Source organism: Acinonyx jubatus, chromosome A2 (assembly GCF_027475565.1).
Source record: "Acinonyx jubatus isolate Ajub_Pintada_27869175 chromosome A2, VMU_Ajub_asm_v1.0, whole genome shotgun sequence".
NCBI lineage: Eukaryota > Metazoa > Chordata > Mammalia > Carnivora > Felidae > Acinonyx > Acinonyx jubatus.
The window spans coordinates 110,261,113-110,274,113 of NC_069383.1; the positions used below are offsets into that span (position 1 = coordinate 110,261,113).

General features: G+C 50.8%; 1 protein-coding gene across 10 annotated transcripts in view; it reads right to left on the minus strand.

The window, feature by feature from the left end:
• The window catches only part of IQSEC1 (IQ motif and Sec7 domain ArfGEF 1), a 460,032-nt gene that overhangs the window by 97,834 nt on the left and 349,197 nt on the right, over positions 1–13,001 (minus strand). The window contains exon 1 of one of the 10 annotated variants that reach the window (XM_053218879.1): positions 3,208–3,308. The exons of the other annotated variants lie outside the window; for them this stretch is intronic. The gene's annotated coding sequence lies outside the window, so the exon portion shown is untranslated. Of the gene's footprint in view, positions 1–3,207; positions 3,309–13,001 lie in introns of those variants that run through there. 10 annotated transcript variants of the gene reach the window in all.

The following is a 13,001-nucleotide window of genomic DNA, read 5'->3' on the forward strand; positions in this document are numbered from 1 at the left end:
CATAATTGTTTTAATATTATGCTTCCAGAACCTTCACACACATTGATGGGTGGCTTTGTGGTTTTGCAAATGAAATGGGATAATATATGTGAGAGCACCGTGAGGGGCTCTGGCAAAAGGAGCAGATGCTTAAAAAACGTTCACCGGGTTTGAAATGCAATCGTGTTGGATCAGAAGGCCACATACACGTAGTTCTTCGAAGAGTCGCTGACAGCTTGGCTGCCTGTGTCCTGCCTTCCCAAGTTGGCACTTGCTGAGGTAGCCCTGCTGAACAGCCTGGGGGGTGGGGGAGCGGGAGGGGCTTCCTGAAGCCTAGTGTCTCACCAGGGAGGTCTAATGGCAGTCTCACCCATGCCCCAGCACGCTATTCTGCTCAGCGATAATGGCTCACTTTAGGGGAGGACACAGGGACTCAGGGCAGGCTTTGTTGAAGCAGTGACATGGATGAGAATAAAAAAGGATGAACAGAGGTGTCTAGGTGGCAGGGCGGGGTATGCATTCTTGTGGGAGCCGGGACGGGGCCAGGCTGGGTCCAGTGGGAAGACAGCAGGCACTAGGAGATGCTGTTCCCCCAAGCAGGTCTGAGTTACACCTCACCATGGCAATAGTCAGGTCTGAGTTCCGTGGTGCGGGGGCGGGAGGGGGGGAACCCCGGTCCACACGGACCTCACCAACAGGATGGGGCTTGGCCCAGCCACTTTTATGCAAAACTCGCTTCTTGACAGGAGCAAACAATCCCGTTCCCCACCCCAATTCTGAGATGCCAGCAGGGAGGGATGAGACATGGGGTCAACCCTCCAGATTCGTAGCCTCCCTCACTGGTCAGTACTGAGCCCCGCTTGCACACCCTGCTGACAGGAAGCTTACTATAAAACCAAAGGCCGGCTGTGCTCTTTTAGGGTACGGTTGGTTAGGTGCTTAGTTTACCCCCCACCCCCCATCCCGGTAGTCAGAACACCGGGGGTGGGAGAAAGGTGAAGACACAAAGGGTCCCAAGTTCTGGCTCGGCCTTGGCATTCCCCTCCGCACAATGGGGAAGGGGCATAACTGATATCATGGGGGTTGCTGTGGGGCCAGCAGGTATGGGGTGGGCAGGGCAGGCTGGTCAGAACAGCTGTTGGAAGGGCAGGCAGCCACAGGCACTTTTGAAAAGCAGCCTTGAGAAAGGATGGCAACTCTGGTCATGAGACCCGAGATTGCTTAATGTTTGCACGGTGTGCAGGAGCTGGAGTCCCCTGCAGAAGACGGCACCAGTCCCCTTCCTTGTCTCTCCACTGCAGGGACCTCTATGGGAACAGCGAGTCCTCTGAGTGTTCCCTAGCAACCCAAGGATGTCTGGAGAGCTGGGGACAGTGGGAGGCTGTGTGACCTTGGACGTGTTCCTGCCTCTCTCTGGCCTCAGTTTCCCCATCTCTAATAAGGGATTGGGCCCTAGGATGCTCCCTCCAGCTCTGATGCTCAGTGTCAAGGCTGTGGGCATTGTGGCACCCCCAGCCCCTCTTAGCTCATCTTTTCCTGCCGGGGTGGGGGGCAAAGGGGGGGTGGGACTGTTTCTCTTCTCTCCTTTCAAACTCAACTGCTGGGCTCTGGCCTTACCAGCCCAAGGGAGGAGTCAGGCACAGTGCTGGGGGCAGGAGAGGGTGACCAGAGGGGCATTCCCGTGTCACCTTAGTTTAGAGTTGCTCCCAGGGGCCGCACAGGCCAGCATGTGCAGTCTGGTGGGGACAGAGCACTGAGTGGAGCAGGGCCTCATCAAAGTGCACAACCAGACTCTTGCTCCTAGTGCAGGACAAGTGCTTCCCCTCTCCCCCCACCCCCACCAATTATGGAGCATGCTCAGAGCAAAATGTGCAAAGCTGACCAGGCAGAGCAGAATGCCGTCCCCATGAGCCTAATCTCATGGACAGGGCTGGGGGGAGGGGACACCCACTGTGGTCTTTCTGCTCCGTCTGCTCCAGGAACAGATCAGCTGTGACAGTTGAGAGCTTGGCAATTTAAAGTGGCAAATGCCTGGCAGAAACATGGGAAGGGGGGTTCCCCATGACTGGGGTGGGGGCAGCCTCCTCCCACCACCGGGGCCAAATGTCCCTTCCCTCAATACTGCCCAAGGCAGTGGTGTCAGACAGGGCAAGGGTTTCCTACACCCCGGACCCCCTGGCCCAGGAGCGTCCACCTCAGGCTGTCCTGACACCTGAAACAACCCCATCAGTTCTCAGACCACTGCTGCCTCCTATTTGGGATTGGGTCCAAAGACTGCCCTGGCTGTTCCAGTCCTCAAGCACCGTCACCTACACCGATTGCCGGCCCCTGGGGGTCTGACCCGGAGCGTCTCCAGAATAAAAACCAGCATCTTGCCCACGTGGTGGCAGGAGGAGGGGCTGCCCAAGGTCACACAGGGGGTCAGGGGCAGGTCTGGATTCGGACCCAGCCCTCCAGCCCAGCCCTAACTCCTCACTCCCTCCCTTGGACGCGTCTATCTGGCTCCCAGCGAATTCCGGAGATGCCTCAACCTCCCGCCCGCAGGCTCCCGACCCCGGACGCGTGGCTGGTTTTCTCCGCTGGGAGGCAGGAGCAGGGGAAGGGCTGGTAGGGGGCAGCTTCACCAGGCGACCCTCCGGGCCTGAATTCACGTTTCCCCGCCCCAGGGAGACAGCCAACTGCATAGACGCGCAAATGGAGCACCCTGAGCCCCCCCTCCCCCCAACATCGCGCCTTCAGCGTCCACAAGGTTTTGGATAAAGGGTCCGCATAGCCGCGGAGGCTGAATCTCCTACGTCCTCACCGATCGAGTTCCAGAGAGCGACACCCGCAGAGCCCGGGCTCAGAAAGACTGGCGTTGGCGCACCCCAGGCCCTCCGGGCCGCCTGCGTAACCCCGGCTTCCAAGGCCGAGAGCCTGGCGGCCTCTGATCCCCCAACCCTACGACCCAGTGGCCAGTGTCCTCTCCGCCACTGCGGCCTCGGAACCTCCTCCCCGGCCGGGCTCCGCAAAGCCTCCTGCGATCACCCCTCCCTCCCCCGGTTCCCAAGAGCTGCTCGCGCGTCCGTGTAGCCGCGGCTCCGGGGGCGGAGCTGCCGCCCAGGCCTTTCGGCGGAGGGGACTCCGGGCCGCAGTCGCCGCAGCCCCCAGCCCTGGGCTCGACCCCGCACCGCACCGCACCGCACCGCACCGGCCGCCGCGCGCGTCCCCCGCCGGCCCGCCTCCTACCTCGCGGGTCCGCCTGCAGCCGCCGAGAGCGCGCCGTCCCCGCGGCGGGCGCGGAGCGCGGGCGCGGCTCCAGCGCGTCGGGCCGGCGGGGCGCGGGGGGGCCCGGGGGCGTCAGCAGCCCGAGCCCGAGCCCGAGCACCGCCGGCCCTTCTGCCCTCTCCGCCACCGAGCGCCGTGACCTTGGCTGAGGCCTCGCCACGCCAGCCTCAGTTTACCCCCTCGGAAAGGTGTATGTGTGTGTGTGGGGGGGCGGGGGCGGTGGGGAGGGTGGGTGCCGCCCCGGCCGCCGACGTCACCCGAGCGGGGACAAGGTGAGGGCGCTCGGGTTGGTGGGGCCGCTGCAGCCGCTGGCTGGGGGAGCCGGGTACACAAGGTCCAGGCGCGTTGGAGGGCGCACTGTGGCCCCAGCATTTCCCTCACTCCCCGAGACCCTCACATAAACACCTAGTAACCGCGACCTCAGGCCAAGTCCCTCGGCCCCTCCCCCGGAGAAATGCAGCCCCAGCAGGCAGGCAATGCCCAGCGCCCCCCCCCCCCCCCCAAGCCTTCCCGGTTCACAGATGAGAAAACCAAGGCTCAGAGAGGGGCAGCCACTGGTCCGGAGTTGCACAGCGGGAGCGGGATGCTCACACCCACCCTGGCACCACGTCCCTCTGAGTCCCCTCCAGGACACAACGCCCCTCGCAGTCTGGGGGGAGGGTCTCTGCCTGCCGGCTGCGCGGCTTACCCAACAGCAAACGTTGACTCAGCACCAGCTGAATGCTGGGGATGGGCCTCAGTGGTGTGGCAACTCTCCTAGAGGATGGGGTGGCACAGTTTGAGAGAGGGACCCGATACCTGGGGAAGAAGTGGCCTAAAGAGGAGAGGCTGGGCCTAAAAGGGGCAGGAAGGGGGCCGACGCTCCAGGAGGAGGGTGCTTAAGGATAAAGCAAGGATGGGAATGCGCATTGTCCGGTGTGTATGGGAGAGAAGGCGGGTTCTGAGAGCCTTGAACACCAGGCCAAATAAAGAGCATCTTCCGTTCGTTCCTAGGCGGCGGGGAGCCCCCGACCAGTTTGCAGCCAGGACCTCAGCTGTTTGGGCTGTGAGTTAGGAAACGCCCCCTGGTGGCCAGAAGGGGCGAGACAGGAGGCCAGAGGGACGCGTCTGCAGTGGTCCAGCTGTGGGGAAGCCGCCTTAGTGATGTAATGAGTCAGGAGACTGGAGTCTTTGCGGGCCCTGCCACCCACGGGCTGCATGACCTTGGGCAAGGCACTTCCCCTCTCTGGGCTTCTGGGAGGGAAGAAGCCTGATTTTCAGCTTTGATATCTCATGACCCTGGATATGGGGACCAGGTTGGAGTAGGCAGCAGATCGAGGAAGGAACCGACAGATCAGAGGCGAGAGGTAGACATTTTGTTCAGCACTTTATGGGACTTAGTTCATTTACTTGCGGTAGAACTACTATCCCAATTTCATAGACAAGGACACCATAGCACAGAGAGGGTAATTCACCTTTCCAGGCTCACACAACTGATAAGTGTCTGAGCTGGGATTTGAACACAGACTTATGAAAAAGGGGCACCTGACCACCTCAGTCTCTTGCCTTGCAGCGTTTACTGAACGTCTAAGGCATTCCTGGAGTATACAAGGCACAGTCCAGCTCCTGGTGGCTCTTCCTCACCTCGTGGCACCTTATTGATGCTCACGGCAAACTGGACAGTGGCCACCGGGAGTAGACTTTTGGGGGCAGAGCATGTGTCCCCATCCCGAGCCTCCTGTTACATTCTTCTGTATGTTGGAGGTTTTGTTTTTAAGAACTATGAATGGACTTTATAATTTCAAAAACGTTTTTAAAAAGAGCATCTAAAGGAAGAAAAGATGCTTGTGGTTTTAATAACTGACGACGTTCTTCTAGAGAAGACACATCCTCTTGTTATCAGTGCCAGGAATGTGTTCCTTGGTTAATTGGAAAGCAGGTGAGGGAAGTGAGAACAGCAAGGGTTCTAGAAACTATGCAGCCTGGGCGAGTCCTCTCACCTTTCTGAGCCTCATGTGGACTCATCTATAAAATGAAACAAATGATAAAAATCCCCACCCTGCCTCGCTTCAAAGGCTGCTGTGCAGATCAACCATGATACTGTGTGAAAAGGTTGTGCAAAGTGCACTGTATAAATATTTTTATTTCCAGAAACCACGAAGGAAAATAGTAATAAATTTACCTATGTGAGAATTAAAACTTCTGAACAGAATAAAAAAACCCCACAAAGTTAAAAAGGACACACGGCAAACTTAAAAAAAAAATTATCTGCAGCACAGATGCCAGAAGTAAATTGAAGAAAATAAGATGAACGTTCATTTTCCTGACCCAGAACGAGCTCTTTCAGATCGATAGGAAGAGATGACTAACCGATTAGAAAAGAAGAGCAAAGGATATGAACAAGCAATTCATGGAAAGATATTCAATGCCTCTGGTAATTAAATGCATATTAAAGAAATACGAATCAAAATAGAGCATGCGAGTCACTTTTTTTTTTTTAACCTACCAAGTTGGCAAAAACGAACAAGTTTGGTGATACTTTTGCTGTTGAAAGTGGGGGGAAATGCACACACTCACAAACACTGTTGGGTGAGGGGCAAGGTAGTCCATTTTTCTGAAGGGCGATCTGGCAAAGCTAGAGAGCATGCGAATATAAAAATATAAGGATAGTCAACAGTCTTCTGTGTAAGGTAAGCAAAGAGGAGAACCTCTGATGTCCAACAGGAGGGGACGAAGAGGCTGCATGAAGACACCAAAGCCAAGACTTTGCCCTGGGGTGGACAAATCTTCAAGGTGCAATTCTCGTGAAAAATGCAAGAGACAAGACTGTGTATGTTATGACCCCTTTTGCATACAGTTTTTTAAAAGGTTATACATATATGTGTATTGGGAGTTCCTAATTTTTCTCCCAAGAGGTTACACGCACACCAAAACAAACAGTGGTGACCGCCCTATGGGAGAATGGTGGGGGGCGGGGTGGTGGTGTGGAATGGGTATATGAGGAGTCTGAGGGCTCATTGATTTTTAAAAAGTCACTAGGGGTTATCTGGACACAGACACAGCCTCATGAGCCAATAAAATCTTCTTTACATGCATTAGATTAGCTTAGATTTTAACAGTAGATAACTAGGGGTGCCTGGGTAGCTCAGTGGGCTAAGGTCTGTGAGTTCGAGCCCCGTGTCGGGCTCTGTACTGACAGCTTGGAGGCTGGAGGCTGCTTCAGAGTCTGTGTCTCCCTCTGTCTCTCTGCCCCTCCCCTTCTTGCACTCTGTCTCTCTCTCTCAAAAATAAATAAACATTAAAAACTTTTTTTAAAGTAGATAACGGGGGTGCCTGGGTGGCTCAGTCGGTTAAGTGGCCGACTTCGGCTCAGGTCATGATCTCGCGGTCTGTGGGTTCGAGCCCCGCGTCGGGCTCTGTGCTGACAGCTCAGAGCCTGGAGCCTGTTTCAGATTCTGTGTCTACCTCTCTCTGATCCTCCCCCGTTCATGCTCTCTCTCTGTCTCAAAAATAAATAAACGTTAAAAAAAAATTAAAAAAAAAAGTAGATAACTAAGTTAGATAACTTAGATTAAAAAGAGTAACTGTTCTTAAAGTGACTAAAAATCACCATTATTATTATTATTACCTAACATGCACCTTGAGGGCCTCGTTCAACAGATTATCATTAGGATACATCCATGATAGAAGCCTATGCAGCTATTTTTTTTAAAAAAGTGTCTTCTATACATGGATGGATTAAGGATCAACCTCTAAGATCATTTTGGTAAGTGGGAAAAGCAAAGTGTGGTACAGGGTATGGTGTGTTACTTTTTATGTAAAAAAGGCAGGGGTCTTGTATACATGCAGGTACGTGCATATGTTACCCCTGACATGGGTGTTTAAGAAGCTGGAACAGAGGCACCCTGAGGAAGGTCATGGAGAGTTGGGGCTGGAGTGGGCAGGGGACTGACTGGCTTTTCACGGAAATGTTGTTTAAAATTTGTTTGCTCTGTATGCGTGTACTACTGGGTTTTGAAAAGTAGGTTGACAAAAACAATCATTTCTGAAACTGGGCGGGGAGTTTCTAGGGTCTGCTCTGACACAAGCTGGGGACAACTCCCTCTGTGACCTCGGTGTAGGATTGTGTCCCTCTGAGCATCAAGGTCCCCTCTATCTAGTGGACAGGCGGAGCGAGATAAGAGTTCCAAGGCTCCTTACAGTTCTGATGCCATGCCAGCCCCAGAACCTTCTCACCAGAAGAGCCAACCAGCTATGGAAAGGCTGCTGTGGAGGTACAGGGTTTGCCACCCTTGGACCTGTGGGAGCAGAGGCCAATAGTCGTTTGCCCTGGGGACAGAGGCTTACATGACTTCTAAGACACCTCCTGACATGCCAATGTGCTATTCCTTTTTTCTTCTTCCACTCACAGCGCCCTGCCCGGAAACTCTTGGTTCATATTTCCTCTCCAGGTTACCCCTAGCAACGTCCCATCTGTCTGGGTTGGAGGTCAGCTCTGGGAGCAGGGACAGATGACACAGCACTGAGCACCCATGTGGGGTTGAGATGTCAGTGGGGCAAAGCCTTATGCTGGGAAACTGAAACTCTTGCCCCATCCAGAGATCAGCCTTGGCCTCAGTCCTATTCCTTCCCACCTCCCGAGACAGCTCTCCATCCCCACTGACCCTCTGGTTCACGCCCAGTCATCACCCAGAATGTTCTGTGGCTTCCCATTGCCCACAAAGCCAAGTTGACACTCTTCAGCTGGACATTCAAAGTTTGCACTTTCTGGCCTCCATTTACCCTCATAGCCTTTCCCTTCATCCATTATGTCCCTTACTTAAAGCAATTTTCAATAATACAGATTTCATCACATCCCTCTCTTGCTTAAGATCCTTCTAGGGCTCCCAGTGACCTGTAGGACTCAGGTCTAAGTGTCACCAGCTAGACCCCCAAGACCTGACATTGACTGCCCACCTGCTTGTACTCACTAACCTTTGACATTTCTCCTGAAGCTCTTCTTTGCAGTTCACCTCTTTTTAAAAAATTTTTTTTAATGTTTATTTATTTTTGATAAGAGACAGAGCACAAGTGGGGGAGGGGCAGAGAGAGAAGGAGGCACAAAATCCGAAGCAGGCTCCAGGCTCTGAGCTGTCAGCACAGAGCCCAATGCGGGGCTCGAACTCACAAACTGCGAGATCATGACCTGAGCCAAAGTCAGACGCTTAACTGACTGAGCCACCCAGGCATCCCTGCAGCTCACCTCTTAACTCAGGCAAAAGAAACCCCAAATCACCCCTCGGGTGATGGCGACTGCTGTGATAAGACCTCCCACTGGCCCAGATGACCCAGACCTTTTGAGCTAACCCCCCAGCTCAAGCCCTCACAGATGGACTGAGGAGTGACTTCTGGAATGATGTACCATTACCTTTACCTCATTATAATACTAAGTCTCCGCCCAAGGAGGAGCCCCAGCCTCATTTACATAACATGCAATGTGTGTATAGGCCTTTTCTTTAAGGGGCACACACCGCCTTATGCTCCCCTCTACATAGGATGACAAGGCTTCCCTACCTAACTATTCATCCTAACCCTAAACTAAAGGAACCCATTCACCCTCTCTCAGGGAGTCATAGATTTGGAAACCATTCCCCATGATTTTACTTGCTGCAAATAAAAGTTTTCTTTGTGTGACAGCTCAACCTGGTACAGTTTCTAACTCACCAAAGAGCGAACTCACTTTGGTGTGTTTACATAAACTTCTCAGGTTAGCATCAGAACTCATTTCTGCCTTTTTTGCCTAGTTCCATCTTCAGTGGCTTCCCCCAAAGTCAAGCTATACTTACTGCCTTTGGAGTACATGGTGCTATTTCACGAGATGAAATATTGGCACATACTCTTCCTTTGGTTCCTCAATATATAAAGAGTTCTTACCAATAAGCAAGAGAAAACCATGAACCACTCAAAATAAAAATAACTGATTGGTTTACCTCAGTAGTTCAGAGAAAAAGTCATCCAGATGATCGGGAACATGCTTTTGTTAAAATGAGAGAAGGTTGTCATTTTCATGAAAATGACATTTAAAAGACTGTATCATGGTCAAATGATTTTTCACAAAGGTGTCGAGAGAACTTACTGGAGAGAATACTTTCTTCAACAAATAGCACTGGGACAATGTCTACATGCAAAAGGATGTATTTGGACCCTTCCCATAATATACAAAAATTAACTCAAAATGATCAATGATCTAAATGTAAGAGTTACAACCATAGGGGCACCTGGCTGGCTCAGCCGGTTAAGCGTCCGACTGTTGATTCCGTCCAGGTCATGATCTCATGGTTTGTGGGTTTGAGCCCCACATTGGGCTCTGCATTGACAGTGAGATTCTTTCTCTCCCTCTCTCTGCCCCTCCCCTGCTCTTTCTCTCTCTCTCTCAAAAAACAAACTAAAAAAAAATTAAAAAAAAAACTTACATAACTCTTAGAAGAAAACATAAGAGTAAATCATTGTCACCTTGGGTGGGGCAGTAGTTTCCTAGATATAAAATGATTTCTTAGATATAAAAATATCTTAGATTTTTTTTCTTAGATATAATGATTTCTTAGATATCAAACACATAAGCAATAAAAAAATGATAAATTGGACTTCATCAAAATTAAAACTTTTTACATTTCAAAAGACACGATCAAGAAAGCAAAAAATTTAAGCCACCGACTAGGAGAACATGTTTACAAGTCATATAACCAAAACACAAAACAAAACAAAACACCCCACAAAGATTTGTATTTAGAACATGAAAAGAACTCTGTGACTTAATAATAAGAACACAATACAATTTTAAAATGGGCAAAAAGTCTGATAGGGTCTTTCACCAGAGGAGGTACATGAATGGCCAAGAAGCACATGAAAAGATGCTGAACATCAGTTAGCCATCAGAGAAATGCAAATCAAAACCACAATGAGATAGCCCGTCTCCCTCTCTCTCTCTGCCCTTCCCCCATTCACACTCTGTCTCTCTCGCTCTCAAAAATAAATCAACATTAAAAAAAAAAAGTTAAGCATAGAGTTACCATCTGACCCCTCAATTCTATTCCCAGACATCTACCCAAGAGAAATGAAAACATATGCCCATGTAAGAACTTATATATATATATTCATAGCAGTATTATTCATAATAACCCTAAAGTGGAAGCAACCCAAACGTCCATCAACTGGTCTATCCATACAGTGGAGTATTATTGCCATAAAAAGGAATGAAATACTGCCACGTTCTACAACATGGACGAACCTGGAAAACATTACACCAAGTGGAAGGAGCCAGACCCAAAAGGTCACATATTGGATGACTCCATTTATAATGAAATGCTCAGAAAGGCAAATCTATAGAGACAAAAAGCAGATTAGCGGTTGCCAGGGGCTGAAGGTGGGACAAGGCATTGACGGAAACTAGCGACGAGGCTTCTTTTCAGGGTGATGGAGATAATTTAAAATAAAAATCATGATGTGTATACAACTCTAACAATATCTCTCAACGATCATGAGATGGGACACTTGACACAAGGGAATTTTCTGGTATGTAAATGGCATCTTCATAAAGCTTTAAGAGAACACGTGACGACTCTGGGGCGTCCTGGGTCAGGGAAAAATGACATAAAGGGCATTATTGAGACAATTGGTAAAGGTGACTATAAACTGTATTGTATCTGTGCTACACTTCTTGACTTTGGCTATTGGACCATGTTTATGTAACCAAATGTTCTTGTTCTTAGGAAATAGACACTGAAGCATTATTCAGGAGTAAAAGTCATCATGTTGCATGTTTGCAATGACATTGCAAATAGTTCTGGGGGGAAAATATTTGGTAAAACATTAGTAATAATGAATTGGGGTGAAGGGTACATGGGAGGACTTGTTTTGGATATTATTCTTGCAAGTCTCCCTGGTAATTGAAATTATTACAAACAACTCTTGCAACTCCTAAAGAATCCACAAAAAAAAAAAAAAAATTATTGTGCGGAACCTGAAAACTCCTGAGAATAAATCCACGGACCCCAAAGGGAGAAAAAAACACTGATCTAGTTGTGATCGCAACTCCCATAGGGGGTGTCCCCTGCTCATCATATGTCTCTGAGACCTCCAAAAAGAAGACACAGTCAGAAGCCAGAGGGCATGGTTGGGACACATGCCTGTGTGCCCCTCAGCTTGCATTCATTCATTCACCCAACAAATATTTGAGTGTCTATTATGTGCAAGGGATCAGCTGGGAGCCACACACACACCAATGTCCCTCCTTTCATGGTGCTGATGTCCAGCCAGGAGCAGGGAAGGGTCCTGCAGCAGGAGGAAGGGGATGTGGAAACGCTTCACCTGTGCCCAGGCCCCAGCCTAGAGGGCAGGGATTGGTGTCTGAATCACCTCTGTTCCCCTGGATTATAAGGAAGTCAAATTCCATCCCTGCAGAAAAGAGGGTCACAGCTTTTGGACACTGGGGCACACATCCTAGAGGGACTGGGCAAAAATGTTGGGTCACCTCCGATGGGTAGAGCTCAGAACAGAACCAGGAGAACGGATAGTAAGGAGGGTGGCTACGGGCTGTGAGTATGGAGGGGTGTAGGAATGGAGGGCAGAGTGTCGAGGGAGAACCTCACTCCCCTCCCTCCACAAAAGCCAGCATGGGGCTAGCCCAAGTGCTGGCCACACAGAGACAGCATAAGGTGCCCCACCCCCCACTGCGATCCTGGAAGCTTCGGGGATTCCCAAGCTGGGAGCCCCTGAATTATTTTAGGGGATCTTACATCCCATATGCACACCCAACGCTGCTGGTAGACCAAACAAATACTGTTTCACACATTAACATCTTTCAAACCAAAATAGAAGCTGTTGCAGTGAATAAAATTCATAGATTTCAAATTCATCTGAAATGGGTTCTCAGTGGCTTATTGTAATTTTTTCAGCCATGGATACTCACCATGGGGGTGGGGAGGTTTCTCACAGGCATCCTGCTTTTACTAGAAAAGCCTGGAGAGTGCAAACAGAGCCTCCCCTTGCTTCATGGTGGGGAGGACAGTGTTGGAGCTAGGGGTTTGCTCCAAGAGGGCGTGGCCCTAGGGCTCCCCACTCAGCACATCTCAGGTCCTGGCTTCCCTGAGGGCAGGGCGGGTCAGACACAGGGGCTGGAGGGATGCCCAGCAGGGCTGGCCCGGCTCACATACTGGCCCCTTGCGTTATCAGTCCCTCAAGAGCAGCAACTGGGATAAGGCTGAGTCACTTCTGGGTCCCAAGCAGCCAGCACAAGGCCTGGGTAACTACAAAGGTGGGCAGGTAGGAGGGCAGCTGAATGAAGGGGGCTGAGTTGGGCTCAGGCCAGCTGACCCCTAGCTCTCCACTCGTTGGCTCAGTTGGACCACTGAGCGCTTGGAATGTGGCTAGTGCAGACGGGGAACTGAGTTTGAAAAAGATTTTATTTAACCTGTTAAATTTTAAATGGCCCCATAGGGCTAGTAGCTTCTGTCTGGGGGCAGTGCAGCTCTACAGGCTTAATAGTAACACAGAATGGAGCCTCCAAAGGTGAGCAGTGATTTGGACCCCATGCACTCCCAGTGGGGATTTGTGGGTCCCTTTCTCACCACAATGGCTAGAATGCCTGGGCAAGCCTTGCTGCCTTCATCTGGTCTTGCTCAAGGACCACACACTTCAGTGGGCACAGAGCTCCCTGTAGGGCGGGTACACAAACTAGGGACTCTATATGACAGGTCTTCAAGGGTAATTTTACCAGGCTGCTTTGGGGCTTTGCATAT